Source organism: Magnolia sinica, chromosome 2 (assembly GCF_029962835.1).
Source record: "Magnolia sinica isolate HGM2019 chromosome 2, MsV1, whole genome shotgun sequence".
Taxonomy (NCBI): Eukaryota; Viridiplantae; Streptophyta; class Magnoliopsida; order Magnoliales; family Magnoliaceae; genus Magnolia; species Magnolia sinica.
In genome coordinates, this window is record NC_080574.1 from 103,003,892 (window position 1) to 103,015,267 (window position 11,376).

Here is an 11,376-nt window from a genome sequence, read left to right on the forward strand (position 1 = left end):
GCCCGATCAAGGAGAGCCACTACTGTTATACTTAGCAATCTTAGCTGCAGCGGTAAGCTCGACCCTTATCCGAGAGCAAAGGGAAGTAACTCCCCGTGCACTACATCAACAAGGCGTTGGTCCTAGCTGAGATCAGGTACCCAGACATCGAGAAGCTCGCCCTTGCTCTGGTTGTGTCATCCTATCACCTCCAACCTTACTTCCAAGCCTATACAATCACAGTCCCGACCAATCAACCCGTCCGTTGGTACTCCAGAAGCCCAAGGTGTTGAGGAGACTCACGAAATGGAAAATCGAGTCAGTGAATTCGACATCAAATATCAGCCCCGAACACCATCAAAGGTCAAGCGGTGGCCGATTTCATTATCGAGTTCACTTGCGGCCAAAACCTGAAAGCTAGTCTATGCAACAAAATTGACCAACTAGTCAAAGCTGATTAGGTGGTCAAACTTGACTCACTCACCTGGACATTGCAAGTCGATGGCTCATTAAATTCTAAAGGCAGCTAGGCTGGTGTACTCCTTGAGGCTCCTGACCAGACCTGCACATAATATGCTTTAAGATTTGGATTCCATACATCAAATAATGTGGTAGAGTAGAAGCACTGCTCGTCTGGCTCAGGCTGGCAGCAGCAATGGGGGCTCATATTCTAAAAGTCCACAGTGATTCATAGCTCATTGTTAACTAGGTCGCCAGTGAATACCAGGCCAAAGAGGAAAGAATGATCTCTTACTTACAAAAGGCTCGGAAACTTATGAGCAAGTTCTCCAAGTGCGACGTCAACCTGATCCCCAAGTCAAAAAACTCTAAGGTAGATGCACTAGCGAAGTTGGCCACATTGGCCAAGAATGACTTCCTGAGATAGATCCCGATCGAGTTTCTGACTGAGTCGAGCATCAACAAGTCTGACCCAGAAATAGTTCTTTTAGTAAATTTATCCCCGAGCTAGATGGACACGATAGTCGAATATCTTCAGAAAGGCAAGCTACCCGAAGATCGACTCAAGGCGTGCAACCTCCGATACAGGTCAGCACAGTACACTATGGTCGAAGACACCTTGTATAACAAGGGATTCTCTCTACCTTATCTCAGGTGTCTCTGACCTAAAGAGGTCGAGTATGTTCTGAAGAAAATACAAGAAGGGATTTGCGGCAACCACTCTAGCAGTCATGCCCTCGCCCATAAAGTCATCCTACAAGGATACTTTTGGCCAACCATCTGGGAAGACGCCAAACAATATACCCGAAGATGTGATAAATGTTAGAGGTTCATGGTGATACCTCGTCAGCCACCCGAGCAGCTAACCCCCATGAACGGACCATGGTCATTCGGCTTGTGGGGGATAGACACCATCAGCGCCTTGCTAATGTGCAAAAGTCAGACTAAATTTGCAGTCATCGTGGTTGACTATTTCACCAAATGGGTAGAGGTCAAGCCGTTAGCTAAGATTACTGAGCTAAAGATCATGGATTTCGTCTGAAAAAATATCATCTACCGATATAGGATCCCGCATATGATCGTCTCAGATAATGGGAATAAGTTCGATAATGATCGGTTCTGAGGCACGTGTGGGAACCTCAGAATTTGAAATGCTTATTCGTCACCTCAGCACCTTCAAGCTAATGGCTAAGTGGAGACAGTTAACAAGATCATCAAAAACCACCTTTGAACTAAGCTTGAAAAAGCAAAAGGGGCATGGGCCGAAGAGCTCCCCTATGTCCTCTGGGCGTATCGGACTACTACCCGAATGACCACATGAGAAATTCCTTTCTCCCTAGCCTTTGGAGCAGAGGCCATTGTCCCAGTCGAGATAGGGCTCCTTACTGCATGGGTTCAATCATACGAAGAATCTCAAAATACCGAGTAGAAGGCTCTGGGCCTTAATCTACTCGAAGAGAGGAGGGAGTAAGCTCAACTCAAGGTAACGACCCGGCAACAGCAGGTTGCCTGATTCTACAATTCCCGAGTAAGGGTGATAAGGTTCCGAGAAGGAAATTTGATCCTCTGTAAAACCTTTTAAAACACCAAGGAGCCCGGTTCGGGGACCCTAGGGCTAAACTAGGAAGGACCCTACAAGATAATGGGCACGACCTGACCTAGGACCTATCAACTCGAAGGCATAGAGGGACAACCTCTGCTACATCCGTGGAACGCCGAGCATTTGAAGATCTACTATCCCAGAAAACTAATCAGATCTCAAGTCAGAATCTACATGTTTATTGCTCAAAATCTACAATAATTGACCTACTAGGTCAGAATCTACATGTCTATCATTCAGAATCTATAATAAAAATCCCAAGGTTGGGATATTTCAAATTATATTCGTTGTCTACAATATTCAAACTACATGGCCTACTGAGAACTTCCCTTAGTACAAAGGAAAACAGTTCTCTCACTAGTTGTCCGACCCTTAAAGAAGAGGTCAGACCACTAATTGGAAATGCTACTGCGTAATCTACTGTAAAGATTTATCTTAGTGTAAGGGAAAACAATCCTCCTAAGTAAACTTCTCGGCTCTTTATGAAGTGGTCATTGCAGCTAATCTATCTGTTCTACAAGGAAAGAATTCCATTAATAAAGGGAAGAGCTCAAGAGCTCACCCCTAACACTCCTACTCGACTAATATGTTTGGCCTACTACTGTGACCAACATGTGGCTAACCGACCTGCTAAATCTACTTTAAAATTTCATGCACAACAATTACTACTAAAAATTATCTTTTCATTAATAAAAAAGATATTACATAAGTGCAAGAGGAGGTACAAAAATAGGCTAGTTGTAACGTCTCAGAAAAATCCGTACAAAGACCCGAGTACCACCTCAGGCAGAAATCACTAAGGACTAATTCCTTTAGAAATTAGACGAAAATTAATTACGTGCTAAACTGAATTAAAGGCTAAATTAGCTTGAACAACTTTCTATATGATCTATAAGACCCAAAACTAGTGGGATCGCTAATGCTACATTGCCTAGAAACTTAAGATCAATCTCAAAACCCAGTTGCTCTCGGGAGCAGCTTGAAACTCCGTTTCGGACCTAGACTGCACATCAAAAGTCCGATTAATGTGAAACTATACACTTATGACCACCTTAATGGGCTTGACAACCATCTCGGAAATCAAGTCCTAATAGTATCCAGAAATGCACAACTTGAGCCCGAAGCGAAGTGTGTGAGAAACGCAAATATCTTTAAGAAGTGAACTGAAACTTAAGTGAATTGAGCCGTTTGCTTGTAAGCCAAATTTAAGGATTCAGACAGTCATATTCAGACCCAATTATACCCTTAGATCAGGGAAAATTTCCAACACATGTCAGTGTACTTGTGGCCCTGATCGAGTAATAGTGACCGTTGAACTGAAACTAATCCTCCGCGGTTGATCTGTAAATTCGATCAGACCAAAAATTTAACTTGACCTAGATCCAATGTTAGAAAACTTACTTCAGACCGTACGCAGAAAAGGGGCCTCCAGATGTGCTTCGTTAGACCGAAACAGCCAACTTTTAGCCATAACTTAAGTATACCATGGCCTTGGGGCCATTCTCATCAGTCCTAGGCCGATATAAGGGCCTTAAACCCTCTCCCTCCCATTCCATATGAATTTCTCAACCCTAGAGAGAGAAGAGAGAGGGAGTTAGGGATTGTCGCTGGGATTCGATCCCACCGCTCCACGTGCTTAACCACTGCTTCCGTGTCGCCATACTGGCGATTCCGATCCTATTGTTGGGTAAGAAATCCTAACCCTAATCTGATGTAGATATCCAAATAGAGTGATAGGTGGAATAGCTAACCTATTTCATGCTATAGGTTGTCGTTATGCCGTAAACGAAGATATAGTGTTCGAACTGAGTTCGTTATGAGTCTACCGACGAAAGGTGCGGACTATAAACATTTAGGTTATGCTTTTTAAGGCTTTCATTGTCAACAATGATTTATGTATGACTTTATTGCTATCACATATGCTTAGATACGATGTTTTCCACGTATTACACATATATATGAACTATGTTGAAATACATGCATTCCATGTGTTTGTTGAAATGCTTGTATGAGTATGGAATTATGATTTGTGCTTGCATGATTTATGCTTGAGGGTATATGATTGTTATATGTGTGGTAACTTCCTTGTGAAAGGATTTGCTATAATGCCTGTTATAACTACTATATTACATGTATGTTAATATGTGTAGTCTAAGTGTTTGATAAAATACCTAAATGAGAAAATGCTTGTTGAAATGTAATTGGTTAGGGTGTTGGGATATGATTCTCGATCCCCTTATCTATAATTACAATCTCTTTAATTAATACGTGCTTTATGGATGAATGCCTATATATGTTAACATATACTCTATGTGTTCGTTAAAATGCTTATATGAGATTCATATTTAAATTGGTTGCTACATGCTACTTTTGATTAACACATGTGAATGTTATCGTATTTGAAGTGTGATTGGGACTACTGCATAGTCTAGGCAATCGAAAAAGTTTCTCGAGTAGTGGCCGAGGTCATTTTACCACACAAGACATGTTTGAGGAATCTGAGTCGTACGCTGATTGTCGACAGTGGTTAGGCCACGTAGAGTGCTGATGCACTTCATGTCGATCAAATTAACATATGCTCGTACCAGTCGAGTTAGAATAGCAACCCGATTGGCCTATTATATGTTCACTATGTATGGACACTACTGCTTTAATCTAAGGTACCAACTTACCAGTGAAAAGCCCGTTTAACCTTAGTACCTTGATCCGCTAAGACTCATGAGCCGAACATGGTGGTATGGGACACTGTATGTGAGCTGTCGGCCTATGATTAGGTGACGAGCCATTCGTAGTGACCTCAACCGTATACTTAGTCTACAATGAGGTGATGAGCCTTTCTGTAGTAACCTCGAGTATAACCCAGGCCTATGCTGAGGTGACAAGCTTCTCCGTAGCGACCTGGGACCATCTATCATATGTGATTAACTAGGATTGACGACCTTAAATGCATCATTGTTTGGGTAAGTGATATAAAGGGAGGTGCCTTAGCTTCCCGAACATACTTTTGAATAAACCTAAACAAGAACTTGGCTAACACGATCATGCACCGCATTGCATGTGCTTTAGCGAGGAAGCGCACATTTAAGGAGGTTGCCATGCGCGATCGTGAGATGATGTCGCTGAGGGAGTGCAAGCGAGGGCATGTATCATTATCGCATACCATCCTTGCATTAACAAGAGTACTTAGGATATGATTGATATACTGCTTTATCATTACTGCTTAATTGAATTGATAGCATGTTAACCTTTGCCTTATACCTCCACTGAGTTGATCACTCACTCCCACTCTGGGATGGTGTTTTAAAAAACTAACCAGACCCTAGTTTATTTGCAAATGATGGCGATGCTTACGAGGCAGAGCCAAATTTCTATGATGACGAAGAGGAATTCTCCTATTTACAACTCTCTGATGGGTCTATGTAGACTTAGAGTTGCGTCATCGGAGCTACAGGGATATGAATAGATAACATTACACCTCATTTTATATATTTTGGAACCAAACATGTAATTGTTTAACTTGGTAACCTGTTCATACTCTGGGGACTTACAACCATTTATATGCTTTATATATGTATAACAGTCTTCCGCTTACGTAATTTAACGGTCTCTGGAGTATGATATGCTACTTTTGTATAATCCCATTCATGTTTAATGCACTAATACGGACAACATTAATCACCATTATCTATGTTGCATAAGTGATGCGTTGGAACTCGGGAGTTGGGCTCCTGCTCGACCCCCGATTTTTAGGGCGTTACAAGTTAGTATCATAGTCTAATTTAGATTAAACTAGCCCTGGGTTATGGTAACACGATACACACTGAGATACTTTGACTAAGGAGGGTGCGATGAAACCTAGAAACAGTCATAGGATGCCCAGTTTCACCAATCGAAGAAAGTGACCAAAATTAACCGTTGAAACCGGGCCCGTAGACCTCGGTGATCATGTGAGATGGCACCAAACCTTTCCTAGATCATCAATCAACAAGTTTAGATGAGGATTTGGTGCATTTTGCACTCAAAGAACCTGAAAAGTGTGAATATACATGTGGTGGGACCCAAAAACGCTTCGAACGGACTCGGGGGCCTAAACAACACAAATTGGAGGGATTTGAGGTGGATCCCACGCACGTCCAGTGTCCCCAGGGGGGATAACATCTCCGATTTAGGGAGGCATCCCCCCACTGTCCAGCGACCGTGGATGCATCCCCGAATTTGGACAGCGGGCCTGTCAAGCCGCGCCGGGCCGGCGAGTGTAGATGGCTGTGGGGCCCACGAAATCATGTGGGACCCCTTCTATTACCCCTTTATACTTCATTTCCCTCATTATCACCCTTCCAAGCTCTCCAAATCTCTCTAAACCTCACGCTCCTCTCTCAAATCCCCCTCCATTCTACCATCTTCTTCATTTTCTTCACCACCTACTCTCTTTCCCTTATCCTCCTCAAAACCCTATCTTCTACTATTTCCATTTTCCCTATTTCTTACTCATTTGGGTACAAAGTCAATAGCTTTGTGTCTCATCTTTCAAAAGGTCTACAAATCTACCTTCATTATAAGGCTATCTGGTTTTCATGACTCTTTTTGAGCTTGTGGCTGCCATTTTCTCTCTCTCCACAATTCTTTCCCTCATGAGAAAGAAAAGAGCTCCTATAGATGAAGTTGAGCCTAGCTGCCCAACCTGTCTAAGGAAGAGATTGGGCACAAGGCCAAATATGAGCGTCGCACAAGAGCTGAGGACGAAGCGGGAGCTCGATCCCCAGGTTCCCATTGAGAGAGCTCTACAGCCTGGCATTACACATGGTAGATTTCAAGGCCACAGGGTTCTCTTCGAAGCGCATGTAGATAAGAAGCTGTTTAGGCTTTATCCACTGATGGACCGCTTTTCAGATGCAGGATGGGGGCCCGTATTAAAAGGCAAGTCACGTACAACTATGGACACTGTCCAAGCCTTCTATGCCCATATACGGGACCCATCGCTGGAGCCTCTGCAGTCAAGATTCCCGTGGCAAGGCGGGAAGTAATAGTCGATATTTGTTTGATAGCTCGAGTCATGGGGATATAGCGTGGTAGGTGCATGCTGATGAGAAGTATTTCAAGAATGGACGTGAAAGAGATCGCAGTAAGTGATTCATTTGTGGCCACTTGGTCCACTGGAACCGCGGCAACTGCCTCCCAACGATCAAGATGACCCCTGATTTCTATTTACTCCACCATATATTCACATACAATGTGTATCCCAGGTGGAGCAACCGCACTGAGTGCACGCGCTTGATGGTAGACTTCTTGTACCGTCTTGGGTAGGGAGACAACTTATGCCTACCTACCTTCGTCCTACGTAAGATAATCCTGACCGCCCGTTCTATTAGGATAACTACTACACTTCCCTTTGGCCGACTCATATGCAAGCTTACTCGTGAGTTCAGCTACGGACTTCGCCCTGGTGAGTTGGTGCCGATTCACTTTATAAATGACACCACACTCACCAACATCAAGATTGGGCCGCGACCGCAACGTGATGGGTCTGAGGACGAGGACGGCAGTGAAGAAGATGAGGGGAGTGAAGAGGAAGGGAGTGAGGAAGAGGAAAGTGATGGAGAGGAGGAAGAAAATGAGACAGAGGAAGAAGGAGAGCAGGAAGAGGAAGAGGAGGCCCAGGACACTGACGAGGGCTCTCCTCCTTCGATGAAAAGGTGCCTGACAGTGATTGGGCTTGTCACGCCTCAAACTCAGAAAACAGGCTCACAAAATTTTTGATCACCGAATCCGGTGCCAACAGCCTCCGTAGTGCCCCATTCTCAGATCCCGGCACTCACATGCCAGATTCCGATCCTGGGATCCTATAAGGAGGATTTTCAGTATGAAATTTTTTTTGTAATAGAACATAACTACAAGCATAACCAAGTCACCAAAACAACATCACCACATATCCACTATATCAAAAACTTTAAGTACAAAGCGGGAAGGGAAATACAAGGTGATCAAAAAGCTCCAAAATAAATTGATGCGCAATCCTACCTTAGTGTTGCTGCTGTCCAACGTTATCTGCAGGCAACGATCGTGCATAAGCTTACAAAAGCTTAGAGGGTGGTGTAAGTGTATGTGTAAGGCAAGTGCCAAGTATATAATACCAGAGTAATGTGAAAATATGCGGGTAAGTCCATGAATACAATCAACTATACCAAAATGATGTGATGCAAGGCATGAATGCTATCGGCCATACCAAGGCCATGCAATGCAAGGCCTATGTAGCCAAATGTCATATGCAAGATGCAAAGTAAGCATGTCAATCCTCATCAAGTACACATATCAGTACAGTTTCCCTCTGGATATCACCGAGGTTTAATACACCTCACACTGACTGCCTCCTCCCTAGCTGCACAGTCAAGTAAGTGAAAGAGACCACACTATCCACCTAATCAGTAGTCTGCCAATACTTACCCGGCTTATCGATAGCGGACTCATTTACGAGGTGGTCAAACTCAGCCTAGCTTATAGCCCCCTCACTTGGGCGGATAAGGCCACACCCCCTTCCAACCGACCATGACACAGTGGGAGATGCGGCCTACTGGTATTCGGCACTCGGGCGCTCGTGTATTCACTCGGTCTAGATGTTGGAGCATCTCCTGGTACCAAAAAGGTTCTGAGATTTTCAACTAAGGACATCCTAAGTGCCCACAATGCTAGAACCAATATTTTCGGTATCCGATGCGACCATCCACGATGTGTCTGTGGAGACCACGACCCTGATGTCGCTAGGGCGTGCAGTGATCAAGTTACACATATGTGAGATGCATGAGTCACACCGTACAATCATTCAGCAATCCTGCGCGTACCATTCGATCATGTGTGGCACTCCGTCTCATAAGGAGTCCCGTAAATGTTTCAGCCCAACGGCTTATGCTATGGTCAAACATTCCTCATATCAAGCATACATATGGTGCATATGGGCATGAATCATGAAGCTATACTAAGCATGTTATAAAGTGATAAATTATCAACAAGTATGGGCCTATCAATGGGCCTTAAGGAGAGTTACAATGCGGACATTTAACCAACATTGTACTCACAATGTGGGCGTCAAACCATCATTGTTCCCTAAGCACCACCCACCATAAATATCATTACATAAACCAAGGTGGAATCACACATTGTAATGGACCTTAGGTACACTCCATTGAGCCTTAAATGCATCAAATGGGCCATATTACATGGGTCTTATATTCATCAAGTGGGCCGCACCAATGGGCCTTATGTACATTGCAATGGGTCATAACCCATGGGCCTTATAATACATCGAAGTGGGCCTAATCACATGGGCCTTACATTCATAACAAGGTGCGCCTCAACAACGGCCTCATACACATCCAAGTGGGCCTCAACAACGGGCCATAAATATGACAAGTGGGCCACATCACATAGGCCATATGTGTATACTAAGGTGGGGTCCACTTGAACTATAGATCCATTTTATTTTTAGCCTCAAACCCTAAGATAAGCTTTCAAAATGGTTGGACAGATTGGATGCAACACATGCATCATGGTGGGGGTTCCACATGAAGGCCCACCATCATGTATATTATATATAATATAATATATAACCTATATAAAATATATATAATATATACAATATTATATATAATGTAATACAATATTATATCTAATATAATATATATACACACACACACACACTGCACACACACACATTACGTACACACACACCGTCCCACACGTGGGGGTTGGTCCCACCGTCCAGTGCGGACGGTATGGATAGAACACATAAATCATGGGGGGGTTCCACCGTCCACGGTCAGTGGACGGTGTGAATGAAACACATACATCACTGTGGGTCCCACGTGGGGCCCACTATAATGCTTATTTTCAATCCAACCCGTTGGTAAGGTCACATGGACATGGATGAAAAGGAAAAACAAATTTCATCTTGATCCAAAACTTCTGTGGCCCATAAAAGGGTTTCAAGGGCAGACGTTCAATCCCATTGTTTCCTCTTATGTGGGCCACTTGAGCATTGGATGTGGCTGAACTTTGGAGGGGGCCCACCTAATGAACGGGTTGGATGACAAATATACATCATGGTGGGGCCCACAGATGGAGCCATGGTTCCTTGCCTACACAGCCGCCTGCCCTCCACGTGGCAGGTGTTGCCTGCGCCTCTGGCAGCAGCAGTGTCTGCTGCCATATATTATTATTTTTTATTATTTTTTTAAACCTATTTTTCTGAGGTTTTTCGAGTGTGGGGCCCACATAGGAAGAATCCAACCCCGCCATTACTTCCCATAGCTCAAAACAAGCCGAACAAGCCCAATATCTGATATTTTTCAGTGTATGGAAATGGCAGAGTGGTTTTCAACGGTAGAAACCTCTGTTTTATATGCTATGGCCCGCCAGAAGATCGGATTGGCCCCATTTTTCGGCTCAACGCCTAAAATGGTCTGAGGAAAAGGATGGACGGCGTGGATTGAATACATACATCAAGGTGGGGCCTATATGAGTGGGTCACCCCATAAGCTTGGAAACAAGCTAATATTTGTGTTTTCCCCAGTTCACGTCCAGCGTCCCTGGACGCTGGACGGGTTAGGTACACACGTAGGTGAGGTGGGCCCTGCTCAGGTGGGCCACCACATGATGGATAGTGTGGGTACAACACATATAAAGTGGGCCCCACATATAGATGGCTTGGATAAAAGTCATGCCTCATGGTGGGGTTCATCCTGATGGGCCACATAACCACATCATCCTTTGTACTAGCCTTAGTAGGCTTGTTAGTCTTCCTTTGTACTAGCCTTAGTAGGCTTGTTTGGTTAATAGTATGTTTAGTGGTTAAAGCTTGTTTAAATTGGCTCACATGCATCTTCTGTCATGACTCATGTAAAACTATATCTCATGTATTATGACAAATTTTGTTAAATGGAATACATGTAGCTCCTTTATTTTGGAATGTGTAGAATGCTTTTTTAAAAAAATTTGAGTGTTGTATCCTAAATCTCACTCGGGTTGCACCCTATGTTGTATATAGGGAATGTTACCTAAGAGCACGCGGAGTACGGCACGTCTCACACTTGGCGACTCGATTGACGGGGCACCTCCCCTCAGCAATAGCCATATGGACCCCAGTTCGGGCCCGACCTACGAGACTTTGTCGAATTCTCAGCCCGCCACTGGCACTAACGGGCTGGCACTTGTTGCACCACCTGTGGCACCATAAGTTCCTGAACAAAACCATGCGTATGCCTCGATGCCTCACATGCCTCAGGCCACTCCTCCTCTTGATAGGTTGGAGCAAATGATGCTCTTGATGCAGCAGCAGCAATAGCAGC